The sequence below is a fragment of the Dipodomys spectabilis genome, unplaced genomic scaffold, assembly GCF_019054845.1.
Source record: "Dipodomys spectabilis isolate Male_0828 unplaced genomic scaffold, ASM1905484v1 ptg000108l, whole genome shotgun sequence".
NCBI lineage: Eukaryota > Metazoa > Chordata > Mammalia > Rodentia > Heteromyidae > Dipodomys > Dipodomys spectabilis.
In genome coordinates this window covers 17,197,163-17,221,722 of record NW_024870785.1, presented here as the reverse complement: position 1 = coordinate 17,221,722, position 24,560 = coordinate 17,197,163, and the positions used below count along the sequence as shown (strand labels likewise).

General features: G+C 43.3%; 1 protein-coding gene across 1 annotated transcript in view; it reads right to left on the bottom strand.

Moving 5' to 3' along the window:
* Positions 1–24,560, bottom strand: part of Tln2 (talin 2) — a 340,653-nt gene that overhangs the window by 201,540 nt on the left and 114,553 nt on the right. The window contains exon 3 of the mRNA XM_042687576.1: positions 533–608. The gene's annotated coding sequence lies outside the window, so the exon portion shown is untranslated. The remainder of the gene's footprint in view (positions 1–532; positions 609–24,560) is intronic.

The window sequence follows — 24,560 nt, the reverse complement described above, 5'->3', positions numbered from 1 at the left end:
GACTGCAGAGATGAAGTGACCTGTTCCCAGCTAGGCAGCTGGTTAGGTGCAGAGACCATGTACCTGGGTGGCCATGATACCACTATTGAGATAATGCGCCCACCAACCCCTACCACCTGGCCAGACATCAAATTCAGACTACCCAGGACTGCAGAAAGGCCACAAATCTCAGCCCAGGGTATTGCATACACACTATGAGATCATACAGATCAACCCAAGAGGAAACCCATCACCTAGGAACCTAAGTATACTTCTTCCTCTCCTGCTAGAGCAATTGTCCTCTAGCCCCAGAGACTCCAGGAACTACTCATTTCAGTCCAAAGGCTACTGGACTGAAACAAACTGATGTGAGTGAATGAGAATTAATGCAATAAGGTCTCCTTGGTGAAAACTATCATTATTCTCATAGGCTCTTTCCCTCACCCAACCCAACCAAAAACTACCCCCATGCAAGGGGGTGGTCAGTTGACAAGGCTTTTAATTATTATTATTATTTTCAATACTAATAATTATTACTATTTTCAAGACCCACCTGAATCGTCAGTTTATGGAGTGTCAGTTTCCCTGAAGAGATCCAAAAGCATGCAAGAAGACTCCAACAGCAATACCTAAAACAATAAAAGTCATTAGGATCCAGGAATACTACAGATGTGAGGTTTTGAACAGAAAACAAATCTCGACCTATATATTCAGTCATTTCCCCTACACTAAGTAGGAACGGAAATAACTCAAGGAACAATGAATCTCAACCAAAACACACAGGCTGGGAGTGTACTGTACAGACAGGGATATGACGTCCCAGGGCACTTCTTTAGAAGACCAAAATTATGTTACTATTGGCAAAGAGGCAGAACACTTTCTCCCTGCTCCTTCCTTATGGTAGGAAGGCTTTAATTTTAAACAAAACACCCAAACATATGTGCTTCTTCCTGCTGTTCTTTTCCATGTCTAAAAACTTTCATTAAACACACACACACACACACACACACATCTTACATAAGTTGCTCTTGACTAATTCACTTTTCTCCTATTTCGTCCTAGAGCATGTATGTGAGGAAGATTTCTTTTTACTGTAGCTGTTCCCCAGTCTCCCCTGTTCTGAGGAGTTCCCCCTTCTGGGAACTCACCATTGGATAATTTACTCATAGCAATCCAGCATGACACTGAAGCACCATACCCAATAGTAGGAATCTACCTAAGAGTCTGGCCACAGTTAATGATCAGAGACTGTAGGAGAACATACCTAATCAATTCATTTGCAGAAAACAGGTTCATGTGATCACATCAGAAGGAGAATGAACCAGTAGTTAATGGGGAAGTTTATTTAGTGAAGGCCAATCTACACCTTCCTCTCTCTGCTAGGTAAAAATAAACTCAAAAATAGAATCAAATGACCACGTGTAGAATATTTACCTGAGTATTTAATAATATTAGGATGGGAAAGGACTTCTTTTTTTATCGGTCGTGGGGCTTGAACTCTGGGTGCTGTCCCTGAGCTCTTCAGCTCAAGGCAAGCACTCTACCGCTTGAGCCACAGCGCCACTTCTGGTTTTCTAGTGCTTAATTGGGGATAAAAGTCTCATAGACTTTCCTGCCTGGGCTGGCTTTGAACTCAGCCTCCTGAGTAGCTAGGATTATAGGCGTGAACCACCGATGCCAGCTGCCCTGTTTTATTTTATTTTCTTAGATAGTGTCTTGCTTTTTGGAGAGGCCTGCCTGGACTATAATCCTTCTATTTATGCTTCCCAGTATAGACAGGATCAAAGATGCATGCCATCACCACCATGGCTCAGCCCTTTCTGTTGAGATATGCATCCCTCATGGAAGGAATTTCCCTCTACAGGCTGGCTTAGATCATGATCCTCCCAATCTCAGCCTCCCACATAGCTGGAATAGCCTATATGCAATAGTGTGTCCAGCTACTAGATGATACGGAGTCTTGTGAATTCATTGCCCTCAGAGGGTACTGAGTAGAGAAGGAAGAGAAAGGGGGAGAGGGAGAGTGTCTATGACAGAGTGGGAAGCAAGGAGCAGTGAGGGAGGTAGGGAGGATGCAATCAAGATGGACAGGAAATAGTAAGAGGGGCACAATTTTATTTTTCCCAGAGGGGAGACCAAGCCTGGCTCGGGTCTAGTTATAAGAACTGATCGATGAAGAGCCAGAGTTCAATTTAGGGGCTGTGTTGTCAGTGTGCTCACCTGCAGGGGCACTGATGCTGCCAACTCTTGAGTATGAGAATGGGCAGGGAGTGGAGGTGGGAGTGAAGCCCACTAACAGGGGATCAGCTTCCTATGAGGCCCAAGTTCGGGTGAAGCTCTAGAACAAGATAGGGAGGGAGGTAGCAGGAGATGGTGCTGGGGAAGCATGGGATTGAGAAGTGCATCTGTCAGTGAGATACGTTTTCATGGACCCCCCTCCTCCAGCCCCTGCCAGGGCTGAGGAAAGCAGGGACTGTGAACTGAATGTCACTCACAGGGGAAGTATGAAAAAGTGGCCTTCTGGCATGGGTTTGGTTACTGCTGAACATTTACAACACTACATTTTCATCTACATGGCTGCTGCCATAGAAAAAGTCCAGCAGAGTGAGCAAAAATGCTTCATGGGTGGGTGTGGCCAAGAGCAGCCCACTAAGTAAACCAGCACATATGGGGAGGAGTTGCTAAGCAACCCAGGGTACCTGCCAGTTGAGCATCCCCCTTGAGGAAAGAGTGTGATCCAGTGTCCAGTCAGAGAAGCCAAAAGGAAGGATATCACAGAGAATGAGAGGGAAAAAGCTAATCTCTAGAACATTCTTGCTGGGTACCTGTGCTGGGCCCCAAATCACGAATCGGCATGTGAGGTACAAGGAACAAGGAGAGATGATTTCCAGTATCCAGCCTGCCCTTCAGCTGTTAAGAGACAGGAGAAAGCCAACTACCCAAATGCACTAGGTACTTTCCACTGAAGAATATTCAGATATGACAACGTGTCACATAAGGGGGTATCCTGTTCTATTTGAAACTCTCAAGACAAAGCTAACCATAAGCAAGCAAAGAGGCAACATGTGGACTATTGAATCTTTGTTTTAGAAAGACATAATATTGCAACAACTCTAAACTCAAAATCTGATGTGTTTTGAGAAATGATTACAATGCTTAAGGTGTTTGGGGTGGATTGACAGTTCCATAGGGACCAAGTCTTTTCTTCGAGTTTCAGAAGAAGCAAGACTGGCTGGTGGTCACACTTGAGAAGATCCAGGAACCTTGTCTGTGGAAACAGCATGTGACCTTGACATCAACGTTCAGAACCTTCCCCTCCGATGACACAAAGGAAGTCTGACTGATTCCCTGCTGTGATGGGCAATAGACCCCTTCACGCTTTGCTGCCTGCCTGAGGAAAGGAGCAACCAGAAGGTGCCAAGTGTCAAGTCCATCTTCTGAGCAACCTCAGTGTGATTGGCATTTTGCTTTAAAACCTCCAGAGGAATGGGAATGGCAATAAGACTGGGGAGAAAAATAGCTCTTGCCTGCTCTGAAAGTCAACAGCCAATGTCAACTTGATCATCATTACCAGCCCTCATCTCTGTGAGAGCCATATCATGGCCCTGTTGACCAGAGCTAGGATAGAATGTGGCTCTTAATAAGAGTCAAAACCCAAACACACCCCAAACACACTCCTACCATAAGAACTTGGGAGGGCCAGGCATGGAGGTACATACCTGTCATCCCAGCTACTTGGGAGGCAGAGGTTAGGAAGATCATGATCCAAGGTTAGCCCCAAGCAAAAGCATGAGAGTTTATCTGAAAAGTAAACTAAAAGCCAAAGGCCTGGGTATAGCTCAAGTGGTAGGGTGCTTCCCTAGCAAGCACATATATCCTTGAGTTCAAGTCCCAGTAATTGTCATTAAAAATATAAAATAAGATCTAGGCAGGTCTGTGAGGCTCATGCCTGTAATCTAGTTACTCAGGAGGCTGGGATCAGAAGATTGTGGTTTGAAGTCAGCCTGGGCAGGAAAGTCCTTTTGAGTCTTATCTCCATTTAACCACCAAAAACCCAGAAGTAGAACCGTGGGTCAGGGAGTAAAGCACTACTAAGCAAAGAAGCACAGGGATAGCACTCAGGCCCTGAGTTCAAGCCCCAGCACTGACACACAAAAAATAAACAAGCAAATAAACAAAATAAAATTCAAACAAACAAAAACTCAAAAGATCTTGCATGCATCAGAACTATACTGACTCCTTTTAGGAACACTGGCTTAAGCAGTCCTCAACAGGGACGAGAGAAATCTGGTCTTATCTGGAGCTATAAATGGGGAGCCATTTGATGGGCATAGGTCAAGGGTACCATTAAACATCCTCAAACGCACAGCATAGTCTCACATAACTAAGAAGTGTCTAATCTAAAATGCCAGTAAGGTAAAATTGAGAAGCCCTAGCTTAAAGCAACTGAAATAAAAGAAAAAAATATATTCAGACTCGGGGATTGGGGTAACAAGAGAAAGAGAGGTAGAGACAGAAGCAATGGGGAAAGAAAGAGGGACATTGACTTTTTAATGTCCCATATCATCTACTTCTACAATTATTTAAACCAATGCAGAATTCATTGCCACACCCCACTTTATCCAGTAACACAAGAGGGGCCAGACTATTGAGAGACAATGCTGCCAAGACAAATATTTGCTTGTTTCTAACGGCCATGTTTACCCAAGATTATTCTGCTCTTAGTTAAGTAGAAACCCACTGCTGTTTGACACACTTGGAAAAGAACCATGGAACAGCCTGGCACCTCTCCTATGGGCAAGGAAGGGGAAACAGAACTCTGAAGGCCAGTCTCTAAAACCACCCAAGCTTTTGGATGGAGTCACTTTGAAACCACATTCAGATCAAAAGGGCAATCCTGTTAACATTTTTCAATAACACTGAAGGATCTTGGGAAAAGCAAAGTGAGAGTGCTGGTGTAAAAAGACAAATGAGAGAGAAGGTAGAAAACGGAAGAGAAGGATCGCTTATCACCGAAGAATTTCACTGTGAAAAAAGGGAAAATTCACATATGATTATTGGTTCAAGGTAGAGTAGGCTTAGTTCGATTGTTAGCCCTGAATTATGATATACAACTGACCTCCACAATGAACGAAATGAGCTTCCCAGTATTTACAGTCACATTTGTGGAGTTTTTATAAATAACTGCTAACTAGCCAGGGGGCGCTAGAGGTTCACACCTGTAATCCTCGCTACTCAGGAGGCTGAGATATGAGGATCAAGGTTTGAAGCTAGCCTGGGCAGGAAAGTTCATGAGACTTTTTTTTATCGCCAAGTAACCACCTTCAAAACAACAGCAGCAACAAAAACAGAAGTAGAGCTATGGTTCAAAGGGTAGAGCACTAACCTTGTACACAAAAGCTCAGAGACGGCATCCAGGCCATGAGTTCAAGCCCCAGGACTGGCACATAATAAACAAACAAACAAACTGGTAACTGAAATTCAGCTGGGCCATTCCTATTTGATCATAAAACTTCTCAAGTGCCAACAAGCTTCTGTTTTTCTTTACCATTCCCCTTTACCACAAAGACAATCACAGCCAAGTTCCTAACACCAAATTCATTTTCTAACAAAAGAAGCAAAGATTTTTTTCACTGAAGACTGCACCTCCCGCACATGTTAATTCAAACATCATGCCTTCAAGGAAGCTGGGTCTTCAACGTACCTGCCCAGGCCCTGGCAGTCCTGGGCACCCCATATTGGACCTAACACTTGCCATCTATGGACATTTCCCAGCTACTCCTAAAAAGGAAGTGAGGTTCTTAACTTCAGGAAATAAAGTCAGGCCAGACAACCTGCCCCATTCACCCATGACTTTGGGCTACTCAGCATAATGACAAGGGTATGTCTGGTCCTTCCACAGGAGCCACACACCTAATCTCTGGCCTGCAGAGATTAAATGATGGGCTGCAAAAACATAAGCAAGTCCACATCATCATTCCTGGAACTGCAGGTGTGACCTTATTTGGAAAAAGAGTTTTGCAGGTATAATGAAGGATATTGAGATGAGATCATCTTGGATCTTACAAGTACACATTAAACCCAATGAGGAATGTCCTTCTATTAGAGACATAAGTACTGAGTTTGCCTGAAACAAGAGACATGAGGAGCTACCTGAAGCTGGCAGAGGGGAAGAGTCTTTTCCCCTAGAGCCTAGGGAAAGTGTGTGGCCCTTACCTGATGTCTCCAAACTGTAATGTTTCCAAACTGTGAGGCAATAAATTCCTGCTGTTGTAAGCCAGCCAGTTTGTGGTAAACTCCTTAAGCAGCTATAGGAGGCTAAGACAGGGTCTCACATTGGAGCCTAGTACTGGGTCGCATTGGCCAGACCAGGATGCAGCCAAGTTACCACCAGATCTTTACCTCCACTCCCCTTCTGGCCCTGAGGAGCTTAGGAGGGCAAGCTGATGGACACGTCTGTAGCCCTGAAAATCCAGGCCTCAGCGGTTTTCCCACAGAACAAGCTCTAGGGCATGGTTACAAGAAACAGAGCTTCCATCTGTCCTAGAGCTGAGCGCCACACACGGAAACAAGTCCTCCCCAAATGGTCATTGGGAAAGGCAATCTCCACACTCCATGCATCCCCTATAAGTGGCTGTCATCAACCTTCACCACCACTATTTCCTGAGCACTGCCACGGGCCACACACTGTGCTTGCGACAATTTTAAGAGGTAAACCGCTCATTCTGAGTTTTGATTTCATCCTTCCTGCCTTCTCTGTAAATTGCTACCTCTTATATATAGACCTCAAAATGATTGCTTAATGTTACATGTAAAAAGAGATCGCCGGTGCCTGGATGGCCGCTCCTATGCTAAAATTGGGCCATACAGAGAAGATTAACATGGCTTCTGAGCAAGGGACATAAAAATTCAGGTATTTGGGGAAGGAAGGAGAGAGAGAGGTGGAGGGAGAGGATGAAGGAGGAAAAATTTCTAGGTTGATTGCATCTTGGTGGCAGCCTCCTGAGAAAAAGGAAACAGGCAGCTTCCCCAGTATGTGGAAGAGTGAGAATAATGCCCAGGGAGCAATGGCCTTCAGCCCCCTGCCAAGATTCTAGTCAGCCTCACCTAGGCCAGGATTTTATTCCTTCTTTATCCAAGAGATTAGCCAGAGTCCAAGAGACTCTTATTTCCAATTAACCAGCAAAAAACTTAGAAGTGGAGGTATGGCTTAAGTGGTAAAGTGCTAGCCTGCTGTGAAGTAAGAGCACAAGGCCCGGAGTTCAAGCCCAAGCCCCAGTTCTGGCATGAGCACACATGTGCATGCATGTGTGTGCACATACACACATGCACGTGTGAGCACACACACACACACACACACACACACACACACACACACACACACCACAAAATCCATGAAGATAACAAACATTTCTTTTTTTAAAAAATGCCCCATATGGACTAACTTAATTGATCAATGAGCAGTGTCTGTATACCCAAGTATTTGGCTAAATTCTGGGACCACAGAAAAGATTAAGGCCAAGCCTCTGACTGCGAACAGTACCCATTTTCTTTCCAGTGGAAAAAGTGCTTTTAACAAAATGACTAAAATAAAATGTGATGTACCCTAGGGAGAGAAGAGGGAAAGACCGAAGGAATCATTGAAGGCTTCCTAGAGGAGGTAAAATGAAGCCGACCCTGGGGAATGGTAGTTACCCCGCCTAACACAGGGGAGAAACAATGGCATAGCACATGCACAAATTAATCTGAAAGGGCTGGTTCTAAGAGAATGGAAGCCAATCAGGAAAGCTCAAAGGGGAAGTACCAGGAAGCAACAGAATGCATATAGGTAGGACACCAGCATCTGCCACCTGTGTAGCTTTATTTAATTAGAGGAAAGTAAGGGTCATAGATGCCATGAGTCAGGGACTGTCTTGATTCTTTGGTCTCGGCACTGGGGTCCTCTGATTTTGAAGCTCAAAAGGGATTAGGCAGAGGGATGTATGGGTAGAAAAAAGCCCAAAATGGCATAAAAGAAAAAGCTGGGTGCATGTGGCTCACATCTATAATCATAGCCATTCAGGAGGGTGAGATCTGAGGATCAAGGTTCAAAGCCAGCCTGGCCAAGAAAAGTCTGTGAAACTCTTAATCACAAAAAGGTTGGAGTGGAGCTATGATTTAAGTGGCAGAGTACAAGCCTTGAGCAAAAGAGCCCAGGGGCAGGGTCCAGGCCCTGAGTTCAAGCCCTAGTTTGTGTGTGCATGCACACACACGCACACATACACACACACACACACACACACACACACACACACAGAGTTAAAATTCTGAATAAATAGGACTATGATAGAAATATATTGATATGGGACATAAATTGGTTGTAGTAAATAAAAGCAGAACACAAAATTTATTTAAGAGAAAGGAAAATACTACCAAAGTGTTCAGGAGTATCTATTATATATGCCAGGCATCATGAATTTGAAGAGTAGCAGATGGTGGCCTCAAGGAGTTTGTAAATTAAAAAGCCAGGTGAAGTAAAGCCATCACTCAGCCCTGGGTGGCCAAATATCACTGCATGGGTGGTACTTCGGGGCTTGAAAGCCTAGGGTTGCAGGGGAGGGCCCCTGAGGATTTTTTTTTTTTAGGGAGTGTTTAATCTCAACAACCAGAGAAAGGAGAGAAAAGGGGAGAGGAGGGGCAGGATACTGCAGGAGGTAGTCATGAGTCAGGGAAGTATGGCAGAAGAGGATGGCTGGGAAGGCAGATCCCAAGGAATAAGGAAAGGAGAAAGAAGAGACAGGTGGGAAATTTGAAAGGCCAAAAGCCCATCTGATGCAAGCCAGCAGAAGCACAGAGAATTGTTTTCCTTTCGACCTCTCCTCTACAGTCTGTTCTGTCCCATATAAAGTGCCTGGCTCATCAATGCGTGGAAATGCTTGCAACTGCTATTGGCTTGTTAGGCGCCTGCAACTGCTTTCTGCTCAGTAGGACAGGGGGAGAGTGGGGACGTTAGCCCTGGGAGTCCCTAAAGGACTTCAATATCAGGAAAACTCACCTGCCAAATGGTCTCAAGGCAGAGCCCCCTGAAAAAGGCATCCTAATTTTCCCGAATAAGGCCTTCAGCTTCTCTGGACACCCTGGTGGTTAAGGAGAAGGCTGGAGGAAGCTGGGGACACACCCCACTGAGGAGGGGCCGAGTGGTGGGGTGTGTTACATTCCTTAGAAAACAGGGCCCCTGCTATAATTTGTGTAATCAGACCAGAGATTGGACTGCAGGGCCCTGCTTCCTATTTATTACAATATCATACTCCTGCTCAGGAAACCCCACCCGAGCTTTTGTTTGGAATGCCCTTCCTTGATTAGGTGTAAGTCCTATTACTCCTGCCGCTCAGAAATAACACATGGGTCTGATGAAGCTGCCACGTCCATCCAGCCAGCCACCAGCTAGCTGGCCACAGCCCCAACTTCCTCAAACGAATGAGGCTAATCCTTCTTCTACTCGCTCATTTTAGAAAGCTGATCTTTATTCTTCCTCCTTTCCGACTCTGCAGAGGAAGAGAGTGAGAAGCGGGGACATACTGTCCCCGTGGTGGCATGGCAAGTCATTTCTCCTCAGTGGAAAGATCCAGGCAAGCCAGGATCACTCCTGGGATTGTCTACGGACCCTCTTACCGCCAGCTGAAGTGTTGATCTCTCTGCCCACAGGAGCTGAGAAGGGCCTGGGTCCCACCCCTCCACCCATACAAATGAGGATGCTGGCAGAGAGCTGCCCTCTTCCCTGCCTCCCGGCAGAAGTAGTAGGGCAGGGTTACCATACTATCTCACTTCAAAAGAGGAACTTTTGGAGAGGTGTAGGCGTCTTCCAGAGAGACCAATCCAGACAGAATGCTTGACAATTCTTCTAAGCCCTGAGACAAGGGGTGTGGGGGCAATTTCACTTCCAATGAATGTTGGTATGGAGACAAGAGACCAATCACTGTCTCTGACAAAGGCTTGAACAATGTAAGAGATATATGTTCTGCAGTCTTCCCCACACAGAGGCTGCCTGGTGTTAACCTAGGAACTCACCCTACATCTCCACTCTCACCAAAGCTCTCTGGGCAGGGGGAGAGCCCTGATAGAAAGACTGTTCATCTGTTTCCAGGCCAGCAGCCTAAATGTAGTATGGCTAGTCTCTCACATCCCAATGAGGCTATTCATTTGTGTAAATTTTCTCGAGTCACCGAGCCACCCTAGTTGGCAGAATTCTAGCTGGATGAATGCAAGTGTAAGAAGTCTCAAAGAACTGGGCACTGTTGGCTTATGCCTATAATCCTAGCTACTCAGGAGTCTGAGATCTGAGGATTGCAGTTTGAAGCCAGCCCTGGGCAGGAAAATCCAGGAGACTCTTGTTTCCAATTCATCACAGAAAAAGCTGGAAGTAGCACTGTGGCTCAAAAGGGTAAAGCACTAATGTTGAGCAAAAGGAGCTCAAGGACAGCAGCCAGGATCTGAGTTCAAGCCCCACAACCAGTAAAAGCAAAGTCACAAAGACAGGGCAGCCACGCAGAGCTATAAGCAAACAAGTAGGAAACCATACATAACCTGTGTAGCAAGAGAAAGCACTCTCCAAAACAGGACCCAGGAGTTGGGAGCCCAAGCAAGGGTGCATTATGGCTGTCTCAGTCTAGACCTTGTGATCTTCTCAACTTGTATGAATGGATTTTGGGGACTTGGCTCCCAAAGTCCCTGGCCAAAAAGAGGTGTCAATGTGTGTGTGTCAAGCACTTGGGACCTCAGTGCTGTGTGTCTCACAGCCAGCATGGAAGATAAAACCACTCACTGGGTATAACTGCAAAATATGATAGCAGAGCCCAAGACAGTGCCAGGGATGGAATACACTTACTGTGGCCAAATAGCTGTAGACTGGGAAATCTCCAGAGAGCTCCTTAGAAGGGACAGGTCTCACGCTTGACTACAGCTAAGAAGTAGGGTGTAGCTAAACTTTGAGGACAAAGTTGATCATCTCACTGTGACATGAGGCTTCCTCCCACAATTCCCCTGGGCTCAGCCTTCATCCGCTGGCCTGAGTTATGGACCGTAGCCCACGCCGACTTGGGAGTGGCTCCGCTGGCAACCTCTCCTGCCTGTCTCCACTGAAAACAGCGATCTTCAGAGAAGGCTATCTGTCTTGAGTTTGTTTGGTACTAAAGTTTGAACTCAAGGCCCTGTAATTTCCTGGGCACATACTCTACCAGTTGAGCCAGGCCCTTTTTGCTTTGTTTTTGTTTTGAATAAGTTTGTACCCAGCCATCTTTCTATCCCATATCTGGAATGACAGGCACAGGCCACCATGCCCAGGTTATTGGTTTAAATGGGATCTCATCTAATGGTCAGAGAATTTCTCCTTCCACACTTCCCCTCCTTCCTTCTTGGCAAAGGGAAAAAGGGCAGGCTTGTGTAGAAGTTACAAAACTATGCCACCATCAAAATAAGAAGGATGTTGGAACTGAAGATAGTTTTCATCAAGAAGCAGCAGATGCAGGAGAGCCCTTCCCCTCTCCCCTCCCATTCCACAGTCCTTTCTTCTAAAAGCAGGACATAGATTAATAAAGTTAAAAGGCATCCTGTTGCCTCAACCTGGAGGAACAAAGGTTAACCAAGAAGAAGACGTATGGACTTGGAGATGGCGTCAGAGGAATCCCCATTAACAGGCTTGCCAGACTACCTTTATCTGCCTCTTGCTGACCTTCCCCAAGCCATCACCCACAGAGGCTCCAGGTCTTTTCTTTTTGTCTTATCATTTCTCTGTACTGTTCGTCAGAAGCTGGAAATCAACATCACCTCTTTGAAGGGTAGCTACTCATTCCCTAGGTGCCTCCCATGTATCTATAAAAACATACATGCTAATTGTCCTGGATTTTTAAATGATTGTTTCTCTCTTGTTAATTTTTCTTTTGGCTGAGTGTAATGGCACATACCTGGTTTCTTAGCTACTCAACATGCAGAAATTAGGAGGCCAGCTCAGGAAAAAAAAAAAAAAAAAAAAGTTTTCAAGCCAGGTGCTGGAGGCTCATGCCTGTAATTCTAGCTGAGATCTGAGGATGGTGGTTTGTTTGAAGCCAGCCAGGGCAGAAAGTCCCTGTGAGACTCTTATCGCCAATTAACCACCCAAAAAACCAGAAGTAGAGCTGTGGCTCAATGTGGTAGAGTACTAGCCTTGAGCAAAAGATCTCAGGGACAGAGCCCAGGCCCTGTGTTCAAGTCTCACAGCCTTACCTCCCCGCCCCATCCCCACCTCACGTTAAAAAAAAAATCTTCGGGCTGGGAAGGTGGCTCAGTGGTAGAGCGCTTGCCTTGCAAGCCTGAGGCCCTGGGTTCGATTCCTCAACCAATAAGCTGGGTATGGTGGCATGTGCCTGTGATCTGAGGTATATAGGAACTATAAATAGGAAGATGGCTTCGCACAAACTTATTCAAAAAATAAATCAAAAGCCGGGCACTGGTGGTTCATGCCTGTAATCCTAGCTACTCAGGGGCTGAGCTTGGACGATCACGGTTCAAAGCCAGCCTGAGCAGGAAAGTCCGTGAGACTCTTATCTCCAATAAACCACTAGAAAACCAGAAGTGGCACTGTGGCTCAAGCGGTAGAGCACTTGCCTTGAGCTGAAGAGCTGAGGGGCAGCTCCCAGTCCCAGAGTTCAAGCCCCACAACCGACAAAATAAATAAATAAATCAAGCAAGCAAGCAAAAGGGGCCTAGCTCAAATGGTACAGCATATGCCAGGCAAGTACCAGGTCCTGAGTTAAAACCTTAGCACCTAAAAGTAAAACTTTAGGAAACAGTAAGAGTAAGATATCATTGCATTCACCAAACTCAAAAGCTAAAGAGAATTTCACAAATGTTGTGACAGTTAAAATCTTCTAGACAAGCTTTAACAGAGCTTATTTACAAAGGAATTTTTTTTGGAAAGGGACACAATTGAGCTGATTTATGTCTGACTCTCTATTCTCGTTTTCTCTAACATTTAAATCTTTAATAATGACATATATGAAAAAGTTGTCTTAAACACAAGGAAAGTAAAGAACACTTCAAGTCCTTTCACTAACACTTCCAAATTTAAAAGAAAAAATAGAAGAGTTCAAAATGTTTGCTTGATTTATTTTTTTCAGGAATAAAAATAAGACAAGAATGTGGAAGACAATCTGAACTATTTTCCTTTCAACTGTCTCCTTAATACCTCCTCCCACAAACTGTTGTTTTTATTTTTTTTGTGAAAGAAAGCATGTACTTCAAAGGGTATGTGTGCCTTTAGGTTTGGATGATGATCTAAGTGCCAGTACAGTAAGCAAACAAAACACATCCCAGCCATAAACTAAGAATCTCAAGGGGGAAGAGATCTCTCCATCCCAAAAATACAGGAAGAGTATTTTCTCTCAGCAAAGGAAGTCAGAGAGAAGTTTGTAAACTTCAAACACAGTTTTTGGTGGTTATTTTACATAGCAAATGCAATGGAAAAAGATTTCCTAGATCCATCTCTCTGCCAAACCTGTAAGTTCCCATGTGCAACTGTGACAAGAACTTCTAAATCCAGAAGCAGTGCTGAATTTGGGATTTGGGTGCAATGTTATCAAGACTGTGTTACTCTCTGATGGGGCCTTAGCAACTTCTGGGCCTGTATCATTGCCAGGTGAAAATAAACTGATAACCTGGTCAGGGGAACCACTGATCAAATATTGCTTGATCAGTATCAGTACCATTATCTCCCATCTTCTTGTCTGTTATTTAAAAAAAAAAAAAAAAAAAAAGCACCTTGCCTGGCCTTGACAAAGTCCTGTCTTTCATTTTACCTTTTTTTTACAAGTAGTAAACAGGTAACCCTAATCACAATCTCTTCATCTAATCTCAAAGATCCACAATTCTCCTTCTATTTTCCATCTCTTACAACTAGAACCTTTTTTTTTAAATCTATCTCAGAGTCATTAACGCTATAGCTAAAGTGATAGCTTTTCACTGTAAGTAGGGTTTACAGGGCAATCAGAATTCTGCATCTAGTATGGACTGCTGGGTGTGAGGACTTGATACCTAGATCATGGAACTTTCACCCATAGGAATTTTCAGCATACTCCAACAAGTCCCTGTGTTGTCAGGAAAACATAAGTGAGCACCAACCATATCCCGTTGTCCTCTTCTCTCAGGCTATGGTGACAGGGACAGGGATCAGGGGGCCACTGGATGTTGAAGTGTTCCTCATATTGTAGTCATTCCACAGACATCTGTGGTGCTAATTTAGATTAGCCACTTTCACTGACCCTAGACAAGGTTCAGCCTATGGCATGCCCTCAATTTTTGCCTCTCTGCCTGAACAGTGAATTCTTAGCATCCTCTATCAAGGCTAGCAAAGGAAAATAAGAAAACAGACTGAATTCTGTGTGATGGCTGAAGTCATAGCTACTGGCAGAGCGAAAATAAAGATTAAAAGGCATTTGTTACCAGCTAATTGCATAATATGAAAATGAAACAATGGTTATAGAGACAGCATCATATACATAACTTAGTTTGACGGGTACTTTAATAACTATGAATCACAGGAAGAATTTTTCTGCTTAAGTTGTATGTGGTAATAAAGCACAATGCAAATAATATTAAGTCACACAGTAATTTTATTTTTTCAGTACTAGGGATTGAACCTAAGACTTCATTCCATGCTAGCCAGGTACTCTACCACTGAGCTATGCTATGCCTCTAGCCCTTTTGTTTTTCTGTTCTGTTTCTGAGTTAGGTTCTCTATCTCAAAGTTTTGTCTAGGCTGGCCTCAAATTTATTAATCCTACAGCCTCTACCTTCCTAATAGCTGGGATTACAGGCATGTCTCACTACTCCTAGCTAAGGGCATTTATTTTTATGTGCATATTCTCGAAGGGTTTGAAATGACATGCACCAAGCTCCTAGTTTTCATAAGGAAGAAGTGAGAAGCAGTGAGGAGGCAGACTTTCAAGCTATATTTTAAACTTTAACACATAGGTACCAAACTTGTAATGGTTAAAACATGAGAAAAGCAAATAACACAGATGCATTGAGGCTGTTATTGTAAATTAATAAAATGGTAAGGATGCATGTTCTGTACCAGAGCTCAAACAAGGTGGTAGAGCATCTCCTTACTGAACCTCAGCTGGAAAAAAATATGCACTGGCCAATCAACTCTGCTTATGTCATCGAATTACTGCAGATGCACCAGGATGACTGTTGTGGGGTTACAAATTAACTTTGCTAACTAGGCAAATTCTCATACATGAAGCCTATGCACAGTGAGAATTAACTGTGTGAATTAAGTCCATAGAATTAAATTCCAAAACAATAGCACAAAATTCTCAAAAGATAGCTTCATAGAAAAATAAAAACATGGCCCATTAAAAACCTGTCTTTGCTGGAAAGAAAGAAAGAGAGAAAGAAAGAGAGAGAAAGGAAGGAAAAAAGGGGGCTGGTGGTAACACACACATGTAATGCCTATGTGCCTCTAATCATATAAAATAATGTTTATCAACATGAACCCCAGGAAATGGAAACAAGAGGTTTTCTGCTTTGTTTTTGTTTCCTCTTCTTTTTGTTTGTCTATCTGTCTTTGGGAAGGTATAGACAGCACAAAAATAGAGGGACAAAGGGTGAATAAATACAGCAGAGGTACTTACTAGACACTATGTTGACAATGAACTATACAACTTGTAGGTAGAGAGGGAGGGAAAAACTGGGAGAGAACAAAGCAAGAAATGTACCCATTACCTGACGTATATAACTGTAACCACCCTCCCATATATCATCTTTATAATAACAACAAAAATATTTTTTTAGTGGGTGGCTTACAACCAAGGCTTATTTGGTTTTCCAGAAGACATTCGGCAATGTCTGGTGATACTGTTCAATGGCAGAGGTAGCTTTAGTAGCTAGAGACGAGGTTAATACAATTTCTCCAACAATGCACAAGACAGCTACAAACAACAAAGAATTATATGGCCTACAATGTCAGCACAATCAAGATGGAGAAATCCTGTGTTAGCTGACCTATTAATGTCAGTTTCATAAAAATCTATCTTCCTGTACCTTCTATCAACCTAAGCAACTGATAGTGTCAGGGATAAAGGAACTCAGCCGCACTGCTTGGGGACCTTGTACTTTCAAACTAAACTAATGAAATGTTATTAAACGTAATCAAAGGCCCAAAGCAGACAAAAGCTAGACTGAAATGTGTGACTTTGCCCGTCGCTTCCACTAAAACTCTGATGGTGACTAAGAAACTCTAACAGAATGTAGACAATCAATCTGAAACCTATTTTTTTGTTTTAATAACAGGTAAATGAAAACCATCATTACATACAAAGTAATCTATTGAATACTGTCCATAAAATAGAGATTCCAATTCATTCCTACCAGTTTTCAAAGTACATAAAAAATAACTGGAGAGCTGGTTGCTAGTGGCTTGTGCCTATAATCCTAGCTACTGAGGAGCTGAGATCTGAGGATTGAGGTTTGGAGCCAGCTCAGTCAGACAAATCCTAGAGACTCTCATCTTCAATAAACCACGGGGAAAAAAAAAAAATAAACCATGGAAAACTGAAAGTGGAGGTGCAATTCAAGTAGTAGAGAGCCAGCCTTGAGTGACAAAGCTAAGCAGGAGTATAAGATCCTGAGTTCAAACTTAGAACCAGCACAAAAGCAAAACAACAGCAACAACCAAAAAACAACAATTGGAGAAGAAAGTTCTATGGTTACTGTGCCTGGTTTATAAAATTAAAATGTCTTGCTAAGTTTTAATGATTATATGAAAACATCAAAATATCCTTACTTATACAAGTGCCAGACAGCCCCCCATCCCTTCATGTTCTCTTATGTGGATGCATTATTGTACATTTATTCATTCTTGAATCGATCCTATTTTAAAATATTGCATCAAGCTATATGTATAGAGTGGCCTCCACAGTTACCCAAGGAGCATTCCAAATTCACTGAGCCAACATAATCAGAACAAGTAATTCCCAACTGGGAGGCAGATGAGTAGACTACAAACTGCACTTAAAGTTTGGAATCTGAATTCTTAGCTATGTTTGTTTACAGCCAAGTCATTATTTCAAGTGTTTTTGTATTTCCAATTTTTCTTTCTGGAAAGATGTTTTAGTTCAACTGTATAAAAATAACTCTAAGATATTATTTCCTGTTCTAAGTATGTTCTGTTGGAAATGATACACTGATGACTGGCTGATGGCTTTCTACTTCCTGCAGAGTTCTGTTGGCCATGTGGACTTGGAAACTCTACTCTTTTACTGGATCTCTCTGGTCACTCTCTAGGCTCCTGCTCTTCCTCTGTCCAGCCTACACTTAATTAGAGCCTTTTCCCTAAATGTGCCCACCCTGGTACCTTTGGGATCATCATTAGGAAGAGCCAGCTAGGGAGCTAGACAAAAATGTAATTCCCACATCTCATTCACAACCTACTGATTAGAATCTTGGTAGAAAGTTTGGGGACTTTAAAGTTCTAGTCCATCCCCTACCTATCCAAGAACTATAATCCCATCCTTAAAAATATCACCTGGAGCCATGTGCCAGTGGCTCATACCTGTAATTCTAGCTACTCAGGAGGCTGAGATCTGAGGATCAAGATATAAAGCCAGCCTGGGCAGGAAAGTCCATGAGACTCTTATCTCCAATTAACCACCAGAAAACTGGAAGTGGTGCTGTGGCTCAAGTGTAGAGCTCTTGCCTAGAGCTGAAGAGCTCAAGGACAGCACCCTGGCCCAGGGTTCAAGCCCCATGACCGACACCACCCCCCCCCCCCGCAAAAAATCACCTGGCCCTCCACAGAAATGACTACATTAGATCCCTGGTTTATTCATCATGTTTCCTTTGCTCTAAATGAATGCCTAGCACCCCACACTGCCTTTCAAACTCATTTTAAACATCATTTCACCTAGGAGTTGTTAATTCCATACCTCCAGGGGAGAGAAATGGTACTCCTCTCAACTTTCATGTCATGCAATATACAAAAAGCATGATGTATTATCCCAACTGTGGATTTGTCAGATTCCCCACACAGATCAGACATCCATGGATAGAATTATATTCATCTCCAGTAGCCAGCACAGTTCCTGCTACATGGCAGAGGTTTGTTTGATAGATGAAATGTCAGCAATTCTATATGATTTTTTTTTGTTTAATGTCAACATGAACCCATGGAAGACTCACCAGAATAACCACTAACAGGAATGGTAAGTAAGAGGAATGGTAAGAAATGGAGTATGGTTCTCAGGGAGCCCTACAAAGATGAAGAGGGCTGCCTCTCTAGAACCCCTCTTGTTTTGGAATCTGTAGGGTCTCAGGAAAGGTCAGATAACTAAATGAGCATATACAGTCCCAGTAAAGATCTGAAAGAGGTAAGAAGAGGAAAAGTTACATTAGTCACCAAAGAGCCTTTCTTGAGCACAATAAGACACAGTTAAGATCAGTGACAAATGATTAGACTTTCTTGTCAAGGGCCAAGACAATACTGTAGCAACACCAACTGGGTCTGTTTATAAGCTCAAGACACTCAGAATCATTTGCCTGAAGGATTCAAACTTACCCATAATTTTGCCTTTGAGGGACTATATTTCCATAGATAAACATTCTTTTTTTATTTTCTTTTGGGAAATGACTAGATTTCCAAAAATCTGGCAGCCACAAGATTCGTATGGTGTTGGCCTCAAATTGCTCACACTGAAGTTGATCTTAATACTTACACATCTGCATAATTCATACATACATACTGGGGTTGGGACCCAGAACTTCAAGTATGCTAGGTAAGTATTCTTCTACTGACCTGTATTCTTCTACTGACCTTCTACTGATCAAAGGCTGATCTTTACTGGCATAAATCAATTAGCATAATTTCTTCCATATTCAGATGAGTAGGATTCTAGTCTGTAAGCACACAGCAGTCCTCTGGCCACAACTTTGTTAAGAATATTTCAGTTAGGGCTGGGAATGTGGCTTAGTGATAAGAGTGCCTGTCTAGCATGTATGAAGCCCTGGGTTTGATTCCTCAGTAACACATAAACAGAAAAGCCAGAAGTGGCACTGTGGCTCAAGTAGTAGAGTTCTAGCCTGAAGGAATAGAAGCTCAGAGACAGTGCCTAGGCCATGAGTTCAAGTCCCAGAACTGGCAAAAAAGAATTATTTCAGTCAGAATGAAGTTCAGAACTTAGGATGGATAATTGTGGATGTGAAGGAAGAAGTGTGGATCTCTGGCTCCTATCTTCTTATGAACACAGAGTATAAATGACTAAAGAAATACTGCATATACTGTGGGGTGGGAGGGAAAGGGCCTTTGGTCACCTATTGAACCAAGGAGTTGTCTTCATTGTTTTAAGTTAATTTGTGCTTTCTAATATCCAAAGCATTATAATGTGTCCTCAGCTACTTTTCAATCTGATCTTTTGCTATTCTTTCAGGATATATATAAATTTACTGCTCCAAAAGTCTGTCTTGCCCCTACCACACTTCAACTGTTTCCACTTTCACATTTTATCTTTCTAGTGCTGCCTAAAATGCTCTTTCTCTTGCTCTTCCCATTAGCCATTATCTATATTTGGTCTCCTAGACTCAAGCTGGAGTCCTAATCCTGATAAGGGCTGATGTCCAGGACACAATTTTCTGGTCTTATCTGAGTTCTGACCTAAGGTACATTATTGATACTGTTGTCATCTATATTCTGTCTTTTACATTTAATTATCATTGATGCAAGTGAAGCCCTAAGTTGGAATTTTGCAGCACTTTGCAAATGGCCCTTCTACTTCCAATTAACAGAAAACCAATAAATCCTGTTTGGGCAAATTGAAAATGTGACTTAGACCTTCTCATCACCATTAGCCACTCACTCTTCATTCACAAAGCAATGTCGAGGATAAAAAGGGAACCTCAGATGTACCATATTTGAACAACGCAGGGTTGGCGATGGTCCTGCCGCATTTCACAGGCAGACTGGCAGGAACAACTGCATGAGGAGCAGAAATTTATCAGGCTACTTTCCCATCTGTAGATTGCTGAAGTCTTTCCAGTGCAGAATAACTTAGGGTGTTGTTAAGAACAACAACAAAGATCCACAGCTTTCCAACATCTGCACAGATTCATTCTAGAGCAACACCCACGTGGAAGACACAGAAAAATAAAACATAGCCCAAGGGATCTACAGAGCAGCAGGCTCCAGCCTCCTCCTTAAACTTTTCTAGCTCCTCTCATCCTTTAGACCCAGACCATTTAGAGATCTCTCTTGTGTGACTGATGTGAGAGACGTGAATAAACAGAAATTGGGGTGCTTCCCCATTGTACAGATGTCGAGTAGATGATGAGTAATTAAAGAATCATGCCAGGACTCCATACCATCTACATTGAAAACATTAGAATAGGGAACATGTGTATGGTGTGTGTGTGGGGGGGGGTGGTGCGTATGGGGGGATATTCATACACAAACAGTGGAGACACTGATAAAGTCACAGGATACTATCTTGGCTACTTGAGGTTCAATCCTTCTGTGTGTGTATGTGGTAGGTCTTACCACCTAACTTACAAAGATTTTGACATCAATGTTAGGAACTTTATATTGATTGATTGATTGATTGTTGGTCGTGGGTCTTGAATTCGAGGCCTGGGTGCTGTCCCTGCACTCTTCAGCTCAAGGCTAGCGTTCTACCACTTGAGCCACAGTAACACTTCTGGTTTTCTGGTGTTTAATTAGAGATAAGAGTCTCATGGATGTTCCTGCCTGGGTTGGCTTTGAACTGTGATCGGCAGATCTCAGCCTCCTGAATAGCTAGGATTACAAGTATGAGCCACTGGCACCCGGCTGTAGGGACTTTATTATCTGAACACATTTCTTTCCACAAGTTAGACAAATGAAAGGGATACCTGACAAAGCATAAGATACTTCTAGGAATGATCTAGAGCCCAATGTAATATCTTACAGATATGAATAAACCTATCATGATTGAGAGCTCATAGGGGACAACAGAGCTTTCCTGGTAAGTGGACAGACTCAGTCTTTTAATATGACTTCTTTATGCTGTGTGTGTGCACGTGTGCATGTGTGCTGGTGTTTGAACTTAGGGATGTGAAGTCTTGCTTAATTTTACCACTCAAGGCTGGTATTCTATTATGTAAGCCATGCTTCCAGCTTTTTCCTAAAAATAAGAGTCTCATAGAATTTTCTGCCTCGGCTGGCTTTGAACTAAATTCCTCAGATCACAGCCTCCTAGGCTAGAATTACAGATGTGAACCACTAACACCCAACATTCTTTATATTCTTTCCTTTCTCTTAAGCATGGCCCTTTTCTGGGTTCTAAATAGGTTTCTGAAGCAGTACATTGCCTTCTGGGGCTTGCAACAGATGGAATGTCACAGATCAATTGCGGCGATGCCAATATTCTGCATCTCTTCTTAAGGTTTGGCATTGTCCTTACTACCAGCAGTTAGTTCTACTTGGAGCTCTCTAGTTTGTAAATGTTCTCAAAGCTGAGCTTTATCGTTAACCATGTGGTTGCTGGAGATGGTTCTCAAAGTTTCCTGGTTTGAAAGGGCTCTGCTTTAACCATATGGCCAGTAACCAAACTGGTTTTGCAGTCTAGTCTATCCTAGCCACAGTGCCAAAACAGCCTGAGAGCTGTTCAGACTCTCACGGGCTCCCTGAAAAGCAAACCTTCAGATAGACAGACCATTTCCTGAATAGCCAGTCCAGAATGCCACTCCCCCTTTCTGCTTCTCCCTTTAAAACATCTTGGCCATCCACCACAACCAGGGGATAAGAAATAAAATATGAAAATGGACATGGCAAACAGATGGCTGACTCCCCAAATAGATGTTTTTCAGTCAGCAGGAAAAGCAAATCAGCCACAGAGCACAAATTCTGCACCCACACTTTTTTAGTTCATTCCAGGAAGAGAATACCAGGCAGATTAGCCATGCCCCAGCTCACCTGTCTTGCTTCTTTACAGGAGAATCTCTAGCCAGAACCAAATCCAACACAGACAAGTGGTATGCAGCATCTCCTTGTTGCCAACAGGTCAGAAAAGAAAGCCCCTTCAGATGGGTGATAGCCACCTTCCTACACCATCTTCTGGGCAGGCAGGCCACACCACGTCAGAATAGAGGCCCTGCTCTCCCCTCAAGTAGCAGAAACAGCTGTTCCCACTGCATCAGGTTTCCAGTTTTCCAGCATGTTCCAGCGCTACTTAATGCCCTGTGTGTCTGGCTTTGCAGCTTCCGAGAACTAGCTCAGCACAGAAAGGGCAGAAATGCAAAGCCTTAGGCTGCACAGACATACCTCCCCCGATACTCATCCCAAATCATGTTCAAAGACAGGATCAGGCTAGGATACAAAACATCCTAGATGTTGGGTGGGTGGATATTCTGGGTTATCTCTTCCACAAGTATTTACTAAGTGCCCCATCAGAACAAGGCCCTGCCTGCATACCAGCCAGGTGAGTTTTCCACAGCAGTGCTGAGATGATAAAGTTTCTCTGGTACACACAGAGTGATACAGAGTTCAGGCCCCTGTCCAAAAACAGGGAACAATTGTTTGTTACAGATTCACTAGAGCATAAAAGGGGATATGCAAATGTGGAAGAGATCTGCAGCTCTGTTCTACCTGGAACCCGGCCACAAAACTCAGGAAAGAATGTGCACACGCACGCGTACACACACAAACACATATTCAGGATAGGATAAGAGGCACCATGTAAATGAAAGATTAAAGGATGTTAGGAAATGTTTCCTATGCTGTTATCCTACGTTTCCCCCCCCCCCCATCTTTTATTCTTTACTTTTCCACAGAAGATTGTGGACCTCCCCACTGGACAGAAAAGTCTTTGAAACCCTATCTACAAAATAACCAGCAAAAAGTCAGAGCTTGAGGCATGGCTCAAGTGGTAGAGTATCAATTGAGCAAACAAACTAAGGAAGCTTGAGGCCCCGATTTCAAACTCACTACTGCCCAAAGGAAAAAAATAAAAGAATTACCCATCTGTGTGACTCATTCATTCAGGAACTATTTATCAAGGCCCTACAATGGGCCAGGCATGTGTCCAGGATGGATGTTCTTTTATTTATAACCCAAAGAATCCTGGTACATGTTATGTGTGTGACCTTGGAAGATTAAATCATTAAGGAAGTAATTACTTCAAAAGGGACATCTTACAGATCAATGAGTAATGAGACAGGGCTCAGCACAATGTATGGCACTTCACAAATGCTAAGTAATATTCTTGGCTTCTTATGAAAGGATTCCCCACAGGGTTCTCTTAAATGATCTTGTCACCTGTTATAATAGAGAATCAGATTACAAATAAATCACTTGTAACATACGAGGACCTGGCAGGAAAAAAAAAAGGTGGAGAGGATATTCAAAGGTTGATAGTCACTGATAACTGGAGCTCAATCCACAATGGAAACAACATCCTCAAGGTTAGAATAAATATCTAAATAATAATGACCAGAGGCTCACAAAGTCACACACTTTGCAAAGATATTCCTATAAAATAAATACACAATGCAAAGAAAGTCTATGAAACATTCCAACATGACATCCACTGAATAAAAGGAGTTATTACCAGTTTCACTATCTCTAAATCATTCTCATCTGTACCCCCCTGCCTTACACACACACACACACACACACACACACACACACACACACACACCATAGAAAGTAGAGTTTAATGAGGAGCGCTTACCTTAGGCATCCTTAGGACAGGCAGAGTAGGCAGAGATGGACCTCCCTGAGCAAGATGAGCTAAAGAAGAGATAGAGAGGCAAGTCCTTGAGAGCTGCCTCCAGGGTCCAAACCAGAAAAGCTGGTTTGTCCCAAATACACAGGGCAAATTCCTAGCAGGAAATAGGGGGAAAGGCCAAGAAAGAGAGCAAGCAATAACACCTGGGGAATGAAAAGAAGGAGGAGCAGGAGGAGGAGCAGGAGGAGGAGGAGGAGGAGGAGGAGGAGGAGGAGGAGGAGGAGGAGGAGGAGGAGGAGGAGGAGGAGGAGGAGGAGGAGGAGGAGGAGGAGGAGGAAGAGGAGGAGGAGGAAGAAGTAGTAGTAGTTGGGCCAAGCAGTGGCCCAATAATAGCACTAGCTAATAGCTATCTCCTTTAGTAATTAGGAAAAATCCATGAAGCCATTCTTCTCCCCATTTTGAAATTTAGTATGGAAAAAATTTTCATATACGCAGAGGTAATGAGAATGATAAAACCTCATCACCTATAGCAAAAATAATCTACTCAGGGTGGGTTTGGATTCTGCACTCCCCCTACATATCTGTCATGAATGGCCCTTACCCCCTAACCCCAGGGAATCACAAGAAAATCATTTCAGTGGATGCAGATGAAAATGTGACTTTGGTTTTGACTTCACAGGCTTGTGGTCTGGCTCCTGGTGCACACAAGTCCCTTGCAGCTGGGTGGTGGGGTCCATCCATCTTTCTGATCATCTATCAACAGTGACCAACCCCCTCCACCCCCTCCCGCAAACATCTGAGTTGAATTGTCACATCCAAAAGACTATCTCCAAGTCCCCCATCTTTTCTTCCAAATTATCAATGATGTACAAACAT